We start from the raw sequence: 14,317 nt of genomic DNA on the forward strand, positions 1-14,317 counted from the left end.
GGCCTTTGAGTCGAATGTCATTTGACTCAAGTGACTTCTTTGAGCTGCTACAAGACGTTTTTCAAAGGCATTTGACTCAAATGCCATTTGAGTCAAAGGAGGACGACATCTGACCTTCGAAATTCTCAAAGGCCTTCGAAACGTGAACGGTCGTACTCTCGGGAGCAGTTTCTGCATGCCCTATTTACGAAAACAATTATTTACGAGTAAAAATTGGGGTTTAAAGTGCACAGTGTTCGTAATATCTCACTTGTTTTTGTTTTCTATCACTCGCTTTACGATCACAAGGTAACTTGGTACTCTCAACACCGGTGCTGCGAAAAAAAGGAAAAGAAAACTGGCTGTCAGCACATGTTTTGTGCAGGCTTGTAGAATGTTATAAATTTGATCGCTAATAACTGTTTTTTGCTCATGGTAACTTTAAAATAAAATTATTGTCAATAACGAAACAGGGCAGCAGTGGTGACACCGAAAACATGGCGGGCAAACGCGGTATCTTTCAACTTGAGAATCGTCGTGTAGATTGGCAAAACTCCTTCCAGTTCAAATGGCATTTGAAATTTCGAAGGTCATTCGACTCAAATGTCCTTTCAAATGCTCCTGTAGCAAAGGTATTAGAAGAATGGACTGAAAAACTTGCTTTTGAATGTGTGAGTGTTTGGTGGTAAGTGCCAGTGTTCTGTTCACCTGGTGTACCGTGGCTTAGTGGCATATTTCCGCACCCACAATTCGACAAGTCCTTAAAGCATTAGGACACCGCCTGATATCCCTGATGAAATAACAACGCATCCCTCTAGCCCTGCGAGATTGCATCCGAGTGGCCCCAATCCCTCGAAATATGCGCGCCAACTACCACATTGGCCACCGGGCTTCTCGGGCTCGAGCCCTTACTGCGCGATACGGTAATGACCCCAGCGCCCTGTACACTGATGCTACCCCCTACCCTGCGCGCACCGGCCACGTAGCCTGAGTAGTGACACATACTGGCCAGTGCATCAATGCCGCTACTACTCGAGCAACCTCAATCGATGTCGCTGAAGAAATAGCCATTGCCCTGGCCGCCACTTCCCGCTCTGAACCAGTTACTATCCTCACCGATTCACAGACAGCCTGCCGAAACTACCAGATTGGCCGCATTTCATTATCAGCCCTACTCATCCTCCAAAACTGCTCGACAATCCCCGATACCTGCATCGTCTGGGCTCCTGGACACGCCGCCATCCCCGGCAATGAAGCGGCTCATGCCGCGGCTCGCGATTTGGTACACCGAGCCATTGCCGACGGTGGCCAATATCTGCCCCCTCAAGATAAACCCCACCCACTGAGCGGCTACACAGAGATTCTTTCACATTACAAGCAAACTCGCCGCAGCCTCCCACCACCACACTGGCACCTCTCCAGAAAGCAAGCTACAACTTGGCGGCGTCTCCAGACGAATGCCTACCCACGTCCCTACCGCCTCCACCTCATCTTCCCCACCCAACAACCTTCCCTCTGCGCTTACTGTCCCCAGCCTGGCACCCTCTACCACATCATATGGGAGTGCCAACGAACTCCAGACTTGCCCCCCCTTTCCAACCCAACCTTCGAGCAGTGGAGGGCTTCCCTGGCCAGCCCGGACATCCAGCTTAAGTTGGTGACCTGAGCACGGACGGCCAGCCGAAGTCAAGGCATCCCGGACTAGGGACGCCTTCCAGGGGGCGAGGCCCACACATCAGCCTCTGCTGGAGAAATCTCTCTCTCTCTCTCTCTCTCTTTGCGAGTAAGAAATTTATTTAAGAGTTCTCAGAGATCCTTGGGACCTATTGGCGGTGAGCGCGAACACAGGCGGCGCTGCGAAGCGCGCCTCCGTGACGTCAGCTTAGGGATTCTCGCATTTGTCGTCTGCTTCACTCAGGACCGCTCTCCCTGCTGTTTCTTTGCGCTCGGTCAACGTCTGATGCTTGTTCGCACCAGAATTGGCGTGTGGGAAACTTTTTATCATAATAATAGGCTTAAAATCGCATACACTAGATCATGGTGTCAATTAAAGTATAGTTTTGGATACCGCTACGGGAGAAACATTGCCGACGCCACCCCCTTCCTTGCGAAGCCGGTACTGTGCTGAGCGCGAAGAGTCGTAGCTAGGCGTCAGCTTCTCATGTAAGCATTCGAACAAAAGGAACAGTCAGCTGCTAATAACCGACAACAGCGAAAATGGAAGACCAAAACAAATTCTAGGCCTTCAGGGCTGTGGGCTTTTGCAGAAGGCATCACGATTCCCGGTAATCATATGTAAGGTAAAACAGTTTTTGCAACCTTGCCGAACGCTCGAACGTATTGTGCCACATCACTTTACGTTGTCAAGGCATGAAAGTTTGCCGACATGCACTATAGACTGCAAAAACTGTAGGTTGAGTTCCAAATAACCCAGTGTGTATATACGCGCGTGCTGATTCTATACCAGGCATCTAACCAGTATGGAGGTTTATTAAGCAAAACGAGTCACGTCTTCGTTAAATTTATAGTAACACATATATGTTTGTTAAGACCTGGAGGGATATTTCGGAACATTTTGCACAGCCATTTCTTCCCGATATTCGGATATGCGTTATAGGAAAACTGCACTCAAGAAGAGAAGGAGGAGGAGTAAGGGGAGGAGGGGAAAACTTTGTTTAACAATTAAATCGATCTGGTTAGTGGGCCGGGTCCTCAGTCCAGGACAAGAGAGTAAAAGTAATTTTCTTCAAATCATAGAACGCCATCCCGAGTAGAATAGGATTTGTTCTTCGCGCCTGGAAGGGTTGAAAAGCAATAAAGAGCTACTTCCCAAGTAGCACCAAAACATTAGAAGAACGTATTTTTTTTGTTTAGTGCTAACGTTAGAGCAATGTTCTTAATGTCATTTTTTTGAAATGTTTAACTAATGTTATCAAAAACGTTACAGTAATGTTTTGTCAAACATTATTTAAACGTCCACAAAACATTTTTACAACATATTATTAATGTTAGTGTTACATTTCCCTAACGTTGCAGCGAACAAGCTAATAACGTTCAAAAAACGTTTAAAAACAATGTAAAACGTTACATCACATTTCGCCAAACGTTATGCGAACAGTAAGAAAGCATTTCTACAACATATAAATACTTTTGGAGTTACGTTTACCTAACGTTGCAGAAGCACCCTACAAAAACATTTTAAGAACAACTAAAAAATGTTACAGTAACGTTTCGTCAAACATTATTGGAACTGTGAGGAAGCATTTCGACAACATAGTAATTATGTTGGATTTACATTTACTTAACATTGCAGAAAACACGCTTGAAACAATCTTTTAACGTTGCAAAACCTTTTCAGAATGTGGACCAGGAACGTTACAGTGACGTTTTGCCAAACGTGTGGAATGTGTATCGTGGAGCATTGTTTCTGTTATCCACGTTTGCCGGTTACGATATATTTTAAAGCATTTTCAAAATAACAAGGAAAAGTGAAATTTCAAATAAAATTTTATTTTATTTTTGCATGGTTACAACATTTTTTTTATTTACATTCCATTGCTGCTGCTGTGCAGGAGAGGAGGCTCCATCCAGGGGCTGGCTGCGTCTGTGTGGAAAAAGCAAACAATTCTTACTTCAGTACGCTGCGGCAGTAGGCGGTTTTTGCGCGAAAAAGTAGTCGCCGCCTAAGGATTTGTTTAGTTAACGAGCGCACACACGCACACACACGCACATGCACACACGCACGCACTAAAAGGAGAGTAACTGAACAAGCAGCTACGCAGCAACTCGTGCTAACCATATGACCAGAAGAAAGCAAGCGCACAAAATTTTGGGTCACCTGACTCCCAACTTGAATCTCCCGAGTCAGTAACCTATACAGGTTACTGACTATTCGTCAAAGTCGCTCGCTAGCGGAGTGTTGTGTCTTCTGCATGGTTCATGTATTTTTATTAGGCAGAGATTAGGATAAAAATCATTTAAATATAAATGCACTATTAAATTTTGAGAATATTAGTTTATTGCTTACCTTGTGGGTTCCTGTAAGCCCAATATTCGCAAAGTGGATCCAGTCACCAATGATGTGGCCCGCTATCGACTGTGACCTGCGTCACACCAGCAGCAGCTGGAAAGCATAGGGCGCGACTAGTTATGGGCTGCATAGCAGTTCATAAATTGAACTACTAAAACAAATCAAAATACGCTCTCAGAAATTTTCTACACTCACCAAATACTATTCGGGAACGGATACTAACCTCTCGGACCTTTTTCTTCTTTTCTTCCTGTCCAACTGTATATAGATGACCGCTACCTCAATCGAAACAACCCATCTGAAAATTCGCTTGGTTGTAGAAGCGACGTTTGCTCCTCCAGTCCGGCAGATCTTTCACCTAAAAAAGAACACAAAGTGCTAGAGGTATTACAGATGGTTCACACAAAAGAAACACCCATTAAACACGAATGTGTATAATGGTCGAAGTTTACTTACGTAATAAAGGGAACCAAAGTGGGAACTCATAAACGAACAACTTCGATCCTAGTCTTTCTCAGCACTGAAAAGAGTTGTGTGACATGTTTAATACATGCTTGGAACAGGCTAGGGGAAGAAAGGAGGAAGAATTTGAGCATTTTACAACCACCCGGGCATTCTTCTTTTTTTTTTTATTTGCACGAATGCAGGAAGGTTCTGTTTTTCAGTCAAAGCCATGCGTATCATTGCAGCCACTAAATTTGTTAGCGTTCACTTTAACCATGGTTTTTGTTTTTTCACGCTCGGCGTTGTTACCTCGTCATATGAAACGCACCCTGTTATTCATCACTGCTGAGCATTTACAGGATTTTTCAAAAGTTGGGAAGAGCGCCTGGAACCACGGCTGTAAAAGCCTTTGATTCAAGCTGTTCGAAACCGCACCACCGATGAACAGTACTAGAACTAGCCTTTTTGCTCGAAGCATGTCGGTTTTATTTCGGCGAACGACGTCTGTGCATGATCAATGCGGCCCCAATGAAAGCGTGTTGGTTCCAAACTTCTGATAAAGTACGCGCAGTAGGCAAAATTCTGTATCCAGAGTGACCTCTTTTGGGCGGAACGGTTCCCTTTAGAGGGAGTGGGTGATCGCTAGCATGACCAAGTACCTCCCACACCTCTTAACCCCAATTCCCCCCTTCGGATCTTTATCGGCTTAGTTGAAAGTGGCACCTGCCCTGGTCATTCCAGCTCCTGTTGTGCTGTGCGTTATCGATTGAATTCGCTTTTCCATTTTGATTCGTTAAACCCGCTAGCCATTTACACAATATTTACTTACCAGTTTCTATGGTCTCGGGATTGGCACTCATCGTCGATGAACTCCGCGGCTTTCCCGGTTTGAGGGTATCTTGAAAACCATAGCCTGCAATGAAAGTGACTTCGACTCTTTACCAGCTGCTATTTACCAGCCTTTTGGGGTGCATTTCTCACAACTCAAGAACGCGCTATGCTGCTTTAATGCATTTCAAAAATGTAAGTCGCAAACGAACGCATGTACTCGAACAGCGCACTTTTTCCCACCCTCTGTGACACCTTCAGCCCTCAAAGTGCCCCTTTCTAACAAAGTTGGCTGTATAGTCACGCAGGTTGTCTGGTTGCTTATCGCCAGCGAAGAAAGCTGCGACAAAAGGCTCAGGTTTGCAGCTTTTAACAATATATCCCAGAAGTCTGACGAACTTTTTGCGATAGGTACACCGTCATACCGTCTAAGTTAACCAGCGCAAAATAGGCTACCAAGGGGTGCATTCTGACCTGTTCGTTTGCATTTGTATCGACTACATTCCGAAGTAGCTGCACTGGCTGCACCCCCCCCCCCCTTTTTTTTTTTTCACGTTAAGGAACCCCGGCGTTCCCAACATAATTATCGCATCGCCAGGCAATTAGGGGCAAATGCAATGCTTTTTTTTTCAAAATTTCGCACAGCGAACTAACGTGACACGCACATTATTTTGTTTCTAGTGCCCAAGCCACTACCTCACTTGCCCGGCTGAAGTGAAGATCAGTCGAGTGTGGGCGAGGTTAGTTATCCGAATTCACTTTGCTTTGCACAAAGCGCGCAAAAATCGTTTCCATGCAACGAACAAAAATCGTTTCCATGCAACGTACCCGTAACATCGATTCTTCCATCAATACTGCCTACTATATAGTTCAAAGGCCCGTTCACACTTGCGACGATGAGACGCGATTTCGGAAACTTTTGCCGCCCGGCGATCCGTTTTGTCGTTCGGTCTCGGCCAATTTGTCGCCGCGACAGAAATCGCGTTGTTCGTCGCAAGTGTGCACGGGCAAGAAAATACTCACGAGTTGCTCCTGCACACCTTCCTTGTATGTCGCTTACATTGCCCAAACACCGCCTCTGGCGCTTCGTTTTGAATATCCAGCGATAAACGGGCCTCGGTTGGACAGTCCACGGAGAAAGATATAACACCATCGAACAGGCTACGACTGAACAAACATGCGCTTGCGCATATACTTACGTCTAAAACTGCAGTGTTCCAGGTAAACGATCCGGTGTAACGACTGGAGCTGGGTGCGCACGGGGTCGGCAGTGGCGAGAAAAGACCCCTTGAGCCCTTGCCCTTTTTTCTTTCCCTCTCATATGGGGCGAGAAGGCAGTGGATCTCCAAGCAACTTTCCGCAGCCGCTGTCTGCGGCTGAAACCTGTCTGAATGAACAAAAAGCCGTGGGGGGATGCTACACAAAGGAACGTCGCACAATGCGACGGGAAACTTCTCCACCCGCCCTTGGGGACAGCGCCGCGAAGTTCGCCTTTTACATCGCAAAGTGAAGACAGCCTTACCTGCTCGTCTCAACGAACAGAATGAAGAGGACTCGCGAACAAGATTGACTTTGAAAGTTTGAACGAGACTGATCGTGATGCCCGGATCAAGGAACGCTTCATAACCAAACATGAAATACGAGTGGTGTAGGGAGAAAACTTGTAAAAAACACCAGTGGCATTTTCTTTGTAAACTAGAACTTAAACGTTTTGATTCACTAGTCAGAAATATCATGCTTCGATGAAAAAAGAATTGTGGGCAACTTAACCAGTCCGGCTGGTGCGTACGGAATAACTGTGTGGTCACATAACTACAAAAAAAAAGGTTTTTTTTTTTTTTTTCGTTTCATGTATGCTTTAAACAAGCGAGTTACCCCTGCAGCCTTGAGCACTATTAGCGAACACGATTACGTAATTTCTCGCCTGATCGCCGATAAAGCATGCCTTCGCCAGGAATGCCTTCGCACGTGGAGTCCATCTCCCCCCCCCCCCCCCCCCCCCCCTTCTTCCTCCCCCATTAAACGGCTCCGAAAATTACATAGTCTCACGACTAGAAGTAATAGGATATCATTTTACAGTAAATCACGGAATATTACGCAAATTACGGGATATTACGGCTAGAAACTGCTCTTTCTAATGTTTTCTAAAATGTTTTCTGAGTGAATCTAGAGCAATCTCTCCCCTGCCCAAAGAACCACAACTTAATAGGAAATAAGCCGCAACGAGTAAAATAAATCTGCTTTATAATAGGTGTTGCTTGAAGTGTGTTAAAGAAAAACCTAACAATGGACACAAATCGTAAGATAAACTTTCGAAACGCGTCATTAATATAATAAAAAAATTCAGTAAGTGCAGTAAATAGTCATTCACGACATATGATTTACCAAAATCAAAATACAACAATACGTTCAAAGCAAATAAGGCATACAAGAACCAGACCGAAGTAGGTGGCTAGTACCAACAAATATATTTTACATGACCTGCTCGAGACAGCTAGCGCACCGCTGGCGTTGTCTTATTACCGCTGTTTCCAGAAAACTGCACGTGCACTGCTTGCGTGCTCAAACGCTTCGTCGTCGTTTTCTACCGTCGTTGTCTTCTTCCATCGTGGCACGTTAGGAGCACACTACGAGTAACCATATCTGTTCTTCAAAATGTTTTCGCATCGAAATGCCTTTGAACCGAGAAGTCCGTGCATCGGAAAGCCCGTGCGCCGAAACGTGCTTCACCGAAATGTCCCAGACCCCGTCATAACAGTAACAGGGAGACACTGAGATCGGATGATTCGTTTCAAATTAGCTCGATGGCATAGGCGCGAACAAAGTGGGCGCTGAAAGGCTCGATCCCCCCCCCCCCCCCCTCTTCCCTCACCCTCCCCATTTTTCGAGGGCTTCGTGTCCTTACGCCGCACACGATGACGGGAAAAATATGGGTACGCAGCTTTTCAACAACAAACGCAACTCAAGGTTTTAAATGAAGTTCGCGTAATTGGAGGCTAAACATTGCGCTTCGGCTGATTATAAGGACTCGAATACTTCCTAATCGTCTTGCCCTTGCCTGTGAGAAGAATTCGGGCTTTGAGTTAGCACAATGTCTGCAAGGCACAAAATGGGAAAAAAGGAGTCATTTCAAATACATTTGAACCAGGATGTAACTAACTTCCATGTGACGAATTCCTGGATTTAACAAAGTTTTTCACATCCCCATTGCCAGCCTCATTGAAAACGATGCGTTTTCGACCTGACCTCTATATAACGAAGGCATGGCAACAGTTACACCTTCATGTAACGAATTCGCTACGCTGATGAGCCATCGTTTTTTGCACTTTTTCTGAAAAATTGGCTGGAGATATGCACTAATTTAGCTAACATTGCCCGCGCTGCAAACTACCGTGTGTTTCCAATGTGAGTGTGGTGTCGCTTAGGTGCTAGGCCCAACTGTCGGTGAGTATATTCGCGCGCCTCCACTGATTTCTGAGGTGTAGGTTCGTTGGTGATGAGTTCTGCTACTAGAAAACAAAATGATTTGTCTTTTCAAGACAAGCTCGCAATTTCAGGTGCCGTCTCCGCAGGCAAGTAGGATCAACATTGTCGTTCGGTACAGCATCCCAGCTAGCACCTTCTCAAAAAGTTTGAGTGCACAAACGTCATGGCCCCCTGCTCCGCTTCCTTCGGGAATCCGGGGTGTATCTATATATTTAATTTGCCCTTATGCTGAATAGCAAACTTCCGCAATAAAAAAAAAATTAAATAGCATCAAGTTCGCGAAAAGGCGCCCTTTCAGCACACGTTTGCTCCTTGAAACTGGTTAAAGCAGCGAAGAGTGTCAAAAGGCAAAATTGATAGTTACATTACGCTTGCGAATACAGGGGTATAAGTGACCTTGATTCTTTGGACTGCCGTGTACTGAAAAACTTCGTGGAAAAACAGAAGCCGCAAATAGAGCATTTTTTTCACTCTGAAATAAATTCTTGAAGGGAGAGTTCACTGTCCCTGATGTCAAGTATTCTGATTTAGTTTCGGCTTCATTTACGGGTGCCTTAAATCGAAACTTGCATATAATGAAAACCTGCATGTAACGAAAATTTTTAATTTTTATCAACTTCTTTACATACAGGTTTAACTGTACGCGTAACTCTATATTTCGACGTGGTGCGTGCTTTTACACGGCGGATAAACCTAGGCTTGCATCAAAATTGACGACTTGATTACGTCTGCGGCAAAGGGAAGTTTTCAAAGTTTCAATTTCGTCGCCTAAATATTTTTATGAAGTTTCATCAAAGGTAATACAATTGTCAAACATTATAGCTTTTGCAGTGAATTAACAACACCGCAGCAGCAGACATCAAAATATTTAGGCAGCAATCGTGCCGCCAGCGCAGCGCTATGGGGAGGAATTGGAGCGACAGCGGAGTGCAGTTTATATACGTAGATGTTAAAAGTTGAAATCCACTCTAGAAATACAGTTATGCGGCTACAAAGGAAGGCTTTACAGCTTGGTTAGATACTTCGCAAGGGTCTCGGTGCTTGATTTCACCTAGGGTCCACCGCCCATCGACATCATGAAGTCGATTTCCCGACTAAACTTATAACCAGGAGGCTAGCCGTTTGTAGCGCGAGCGTGAGCGTAGGGTATCATCGATAGTGAGCACTTACGCGCTCGTATAGGCTCAAGGCAGGAGCATGGATATATGGTTAGCAACCGCCACCAAAATGTTACAGAGAGGAAGACGTGAAACGAAGATGTATTTACAAGGCGTATTTACACCCGCCTTGGTGGCTCAGTGGCTAAGGCGTTGTGCTGCTGGGCACGAGGACGCTGGTTCGATTCCCGGCCGCTGCGGCCGCTTTTCCGATGGAGGCGAAAAGCAAAAACGCCCGTGCGTACGAGATTTAGGCGCACGTTACAGATCCCCAGGTGGTCAAAATTAATCCGGAGCCCTTCACTACGGCGCGCCTCATCGCCTGCGTTGCATCGGCGCGTTAAACCCTACAATCCATCAACCAACAAGGCGTATTTACAGAACAGAAGGCCCCGCGCAGACCAAGAACGCCAGAGCTTCGGCTTCTTCCTTTTCAATACATGTACACCTCAGAGTCGATCTGAGCGCGCCCAGCGTGTTGTTTTGGCTACAATTTAGCACACGTGCGAGCAGGCTAGGCACTGGCGTTCCTGTCTTCTTCCTCTGTGGCTGATGCACCATAACAATGCTGTTGTACTTTATATGGCTAATGCGAAACAAAATAACGCGAAACTGCGGTGTCGCAGTCTCGCGTTGCATGCGCAGGGCAACTCTGGCTTTCACTGTAGGTGTGAGTTCGTTACAGATCTACCAAATCATCCAATGGGTGTTAATTCGATCGCCGCATTGATAAGAAGCAGCTCTCGCATTTTTGTTTTCTGCTTCAATGGCGCAGAATTTGCGGTGCAAACGTGACAGGAATGTAAAAATTAAACATAACACTGTCAATTCCTATTCATTTTTTTCTATTCCTATTCATTCCTAGTCATTCATTCATTATTTCATTCATTCATTCATTCATTCATTCATTCATTCATCCTAGTCATTCATTCCTAATCATTCCTAGTCAATTCCTAAAATAAATTTAACTTCATATGATGCTTACTGAAAAATAGTTAAAAGCGTGCTTTCGTGTATATTTGAAGTAACCTGCATTTGACTTGCAAATCGTTGTTTCCCGGCAACAAGTGTATTTCTCGATGACGCAAAACACCTTCTGCTGCTCTGTGCTGTCGCTCTTTCTTGCGCTCGGTGCAGATGACAGAAAAGAAAAATACCAGGCAGCCTCACGCCGGAATACAAGACACAAGAACAGGCTTTTGACGCACTTCCCCTGCAGGTCTTGAGAGGGGGAGCAAGCCCCCACCCGCCGCGCGCACCCGCATGATACACGCCTTGCAAAACGAGGGGAGCGGCGGTGGGCAACAATAGGACTGGTCATAAATGGGACCGGTTGTTGACGGAGCTATTCCTCTGAGGGAACAAAAGGCAACTGAGGGGAAAGCCGCCTTGCCTGAGAAATGTTTCGCGCGGACTCGCAGCGGCCAAAACCACAACTGATGACACGATTGGCGCTGTAATTTATCCTCCTCAACACGTTGGCTTGCCCATATCCTGGGCTAGCTGGGCTGGGCTCATAACACAAAATAAACACGCACGCATACACACTTACAACATTTGTCTCAGCACATCTCCGGCGGCGTCAAAATGCAGTCAAGCACTGAAATAATGTGGCTGCGATTTTTAAAAGCATTGGCGTAGCCAGGATTTTATATCGGATGGGGGGAAGGGGGGGGGGGGGGTTGAGCCGCCAGAGCTGCTCAAACGAGCTGGAAGTTGGCCGCGGAAAACACGCCAAAGATAGCTGTGGCGACACGCCGACGGCACGAGAAGCAAAGTTCTATATATGTGAAATAAGGAAATAACCCGAAATATCCTCCCCCCCCCCCCCCCTTTAATATGTCAAAATGGTGAAGAGGGAGCCAGAAGAACCGACCGGTTCGTGCTGGAGCCTGGAAGCGTTATCTGGCGCGTGCGATTCACGTTCGCGCGAATCACCCGTCCTGGATGACCACCCCCCCTCCCCACTTCCCTCACGAGAAATTTCGGGGGAAGGACTTGTTTTGACCCCCTGTACACCCTGAAGACTTTGGTAAAAGCCAGTTGTATTGTGCAATTAGTTTAAACATTTCGCTAATGCTTCAAGCATAACATCACCCTGCCGTTGTAACATAAATGTTATGCTTATGTTCAGATTTATTATGTTACCTGACAGTATTACCTCGAGCATTTTAATAACGTTAAATTTCTAAAATTACTTCAACGTTATGCCTTGAACATTGTAATAATGTTGCAATAAAGATGTTACCTATAACGTTGCTTTGCGGGTACTTCTTAACATTATAATAATGTTTACATTTTTCCATCCCATTAATGTTCTGCCGTGAACATGCCCTGAACGTTATTATAATGTTTCAATTTGTACATTACTTTAATGTTGAGTCCTGAGTATTTTAATAACAGTACCATTTCTAACATTGGTGATAAGTTTTTTCCTGAACATGTCCTGAACGTTATTATAATGTTTGTATATTTACATTCCTTTAATGTTGAGTATGAGCATTGTAATAACATTAGTATTTCTAACATTGGTTTTAAGTTGTTTCCTAAACGTTAAATAAATGTTGGGAACAAAACGTTAACATACATGTTTATTTTCAACGTAACAATAACGTTTCTAACATAACATAAACATTGAATGTTTTTTTTAAACGTTACATAAACATTGCCTCGTAACATTTAACGTTATTTAAACTTTCGCAACATCCAGATAACGTTATTCTAATGTTCTGTGCTACTTGGGTTGGAATTCTTCTTCGGTTTCGAGTCTTCTAATATATACAGGTATACTATTTATTACGTTAGTTAGCCAGTATATCATGCCTTCAAAGCCGTAATCATGTCATCATTGTTCGAGTTGAGAGTCAGTTCGTTATGATAACGATATAATTACGATAGGAATTCGGAGCACAAAAGCCGCCTTTGAGTACTGTGGACCACGTTGTTTAGGGCGCGATCGCGGTGGCGTAGCACAAACCTTCTCATTGTATTTGCATGTGAATAAACAAAGCACGCTGCGGATATGCACCTTCTTGCACGCAGCCGTAATGAAAGCCAATTTGTGAAGAAGGGAATGTATGCCATACAAAATGAAGGAAATATCCACACGACCTTTGTGAGGCTCCCAAACATCCCGAAACCTCCTAATAAGAAGTTGGTGACGGCGCAGAAAAATTAATGCATTGGGCAGAAAAAAAAGCAAGAAACATTAATCCGATACAACACAACAACGAAAGAAACAGAAGAAATCCGCTTTATTTCCTGCTGCGCGATGAGCGTGTAGAGGCCGCTGCTTGGTACGTAGTATTAGACTGTTGAGTCTTCATAGGAGCATCTCAAAAATACTGCAGGAAAGCCTACGCATTTTGAATACTTATCGAGAAGCTCTGATCGCTGATCCTCGCGAATAATCAAGAAAGGACGAGTTACACACGATCTTCTGACCGATACTCTGAAGAAAGTTGTTCTCTATCTCTTCGTGTGTTGCAAACTTGTGGGGGATACAGGTTCAAATTATTCAGATGCGACAGAAGCTGGCAAAATAACTGAGTCGCTAGAAATACGCTTTTTAATGCACTACAGCAACGAAGCGAGCGATTTCTAGCCCAGGCACTGTTGCCCCTCACAAGCGGAGTGTAGCAGACGACAGCGGCGCGAATCCCTAAGCCGACGTCAGAGCCAGGGGGCGCCACTCAAAGATCTCACCGCCAATAGCGTGGCAGTATTTCACATGTGGAAATGCATTCGTATCCGATTTCTGCCAACATCACCTTACAGCTCATTTAGCTGCTGCATTCCAAACTCCTCTGGCAGTTTCGAGGGAGGGAGCACAGCATTTGCATAGCTTGTGCATACGCCTGGCTGATGTGAAAGCTTCTAGAACCTGGGTCGCATGGTATTGAGAGTGGCTATTGATATGCTGTGGTTATTAGTAGCAACATCGCGCAATGCAGATGGAAAAAATTACGCCCACCTCCTCTCGCGGGAATCCTGGTGTGATGCGACGCTGAGGGGAGTTCAAGCGCAAGCGGAGAGCAACCTTCGACCGAAAGGCCGCCGGAGAGCGGCACACTGGTTATATGCGCAGCGCGCCCGAAGGAGAGGAGACTGCGGAGAGAGAGAGTACTGCACAGCACCGCGCGCAGCGCCGCCCACCGACGGAGTGAGAGTGCGCTGGGCCGCACACCCGCATATGTTGAGAGAGAGTGTTCGCTCTCACCTGGGCACACACCGGCACCAGTGCGTCTGCCGGGGCTATGACGCAACACAATCCACTTTAATCCAATCCAATGCCCCTCACGAGAGAGTGTTCGCTATCGGAGAGGAGAGGGGGTGAGCGGAGAAGAGTGCGGACGCCGACAACGACGGACGCATGCAGGAAGGACAGGGCCGC

The 14,317-nt window shown here is 45.6% G+C and overlaps 1 long non-coding RNA gene across 4 annotated transcripts; it reads right to left on the reverse strand.

Annotated features, from left to right (window-relative positions):
• Positions 1-3,473: 3,473 nt before the first annotated feature.
• LOC144149490 (uncharacterized) lies at positions 3,474-6,376 on the reverse strand. 4 transcript variants are annotated; one of them, XR_013318320.1, is made up of 6 exons: positions 6,305-6,376; positions 5,283-5,366; positions 4,466-4,529; positions 4,233-4,367; positions 4,007-4,102; positions 3,474-3,583 (listed from the first exon to the last, which is right to left on the reverse strand). It is a non-coding gene; the product is annotated as an uncharacterized LOC144149490 (long non-coding RNA). The 4 variants fall into 4 exon arrangements; XR_013318319.1 differs by lacking the exon at positions 6,305-6,376 and having other exon boundaries at positions 5,283-5,568; XR_013318322.1 differs by lacking the exon at positions 6,305-6,376 and having other exon boundaries at positions 4,466-4,573; positions 5,283-5,568.
• Positions 6,377-14,317: the final 7,941 nt, after the last annotated feature.

Source organism: Haemaphysalis longicornis, unplaced genomic scaffold (genome assembly GCF_048455015.1).
Source record: "Haemaphysalis longicornis isolate Haplotype H1 unplaced genomic scaffold, Haemaphysalis longicornis Haplotype H1 scaffold_8, whole genome shotgun sequence".
NCBI lineage: Eukaryota > Metazoa > Arthropoda > Arachnida > Ixodida > Ixodidae > Haemaphysalis > Haemaphysalis longicornis.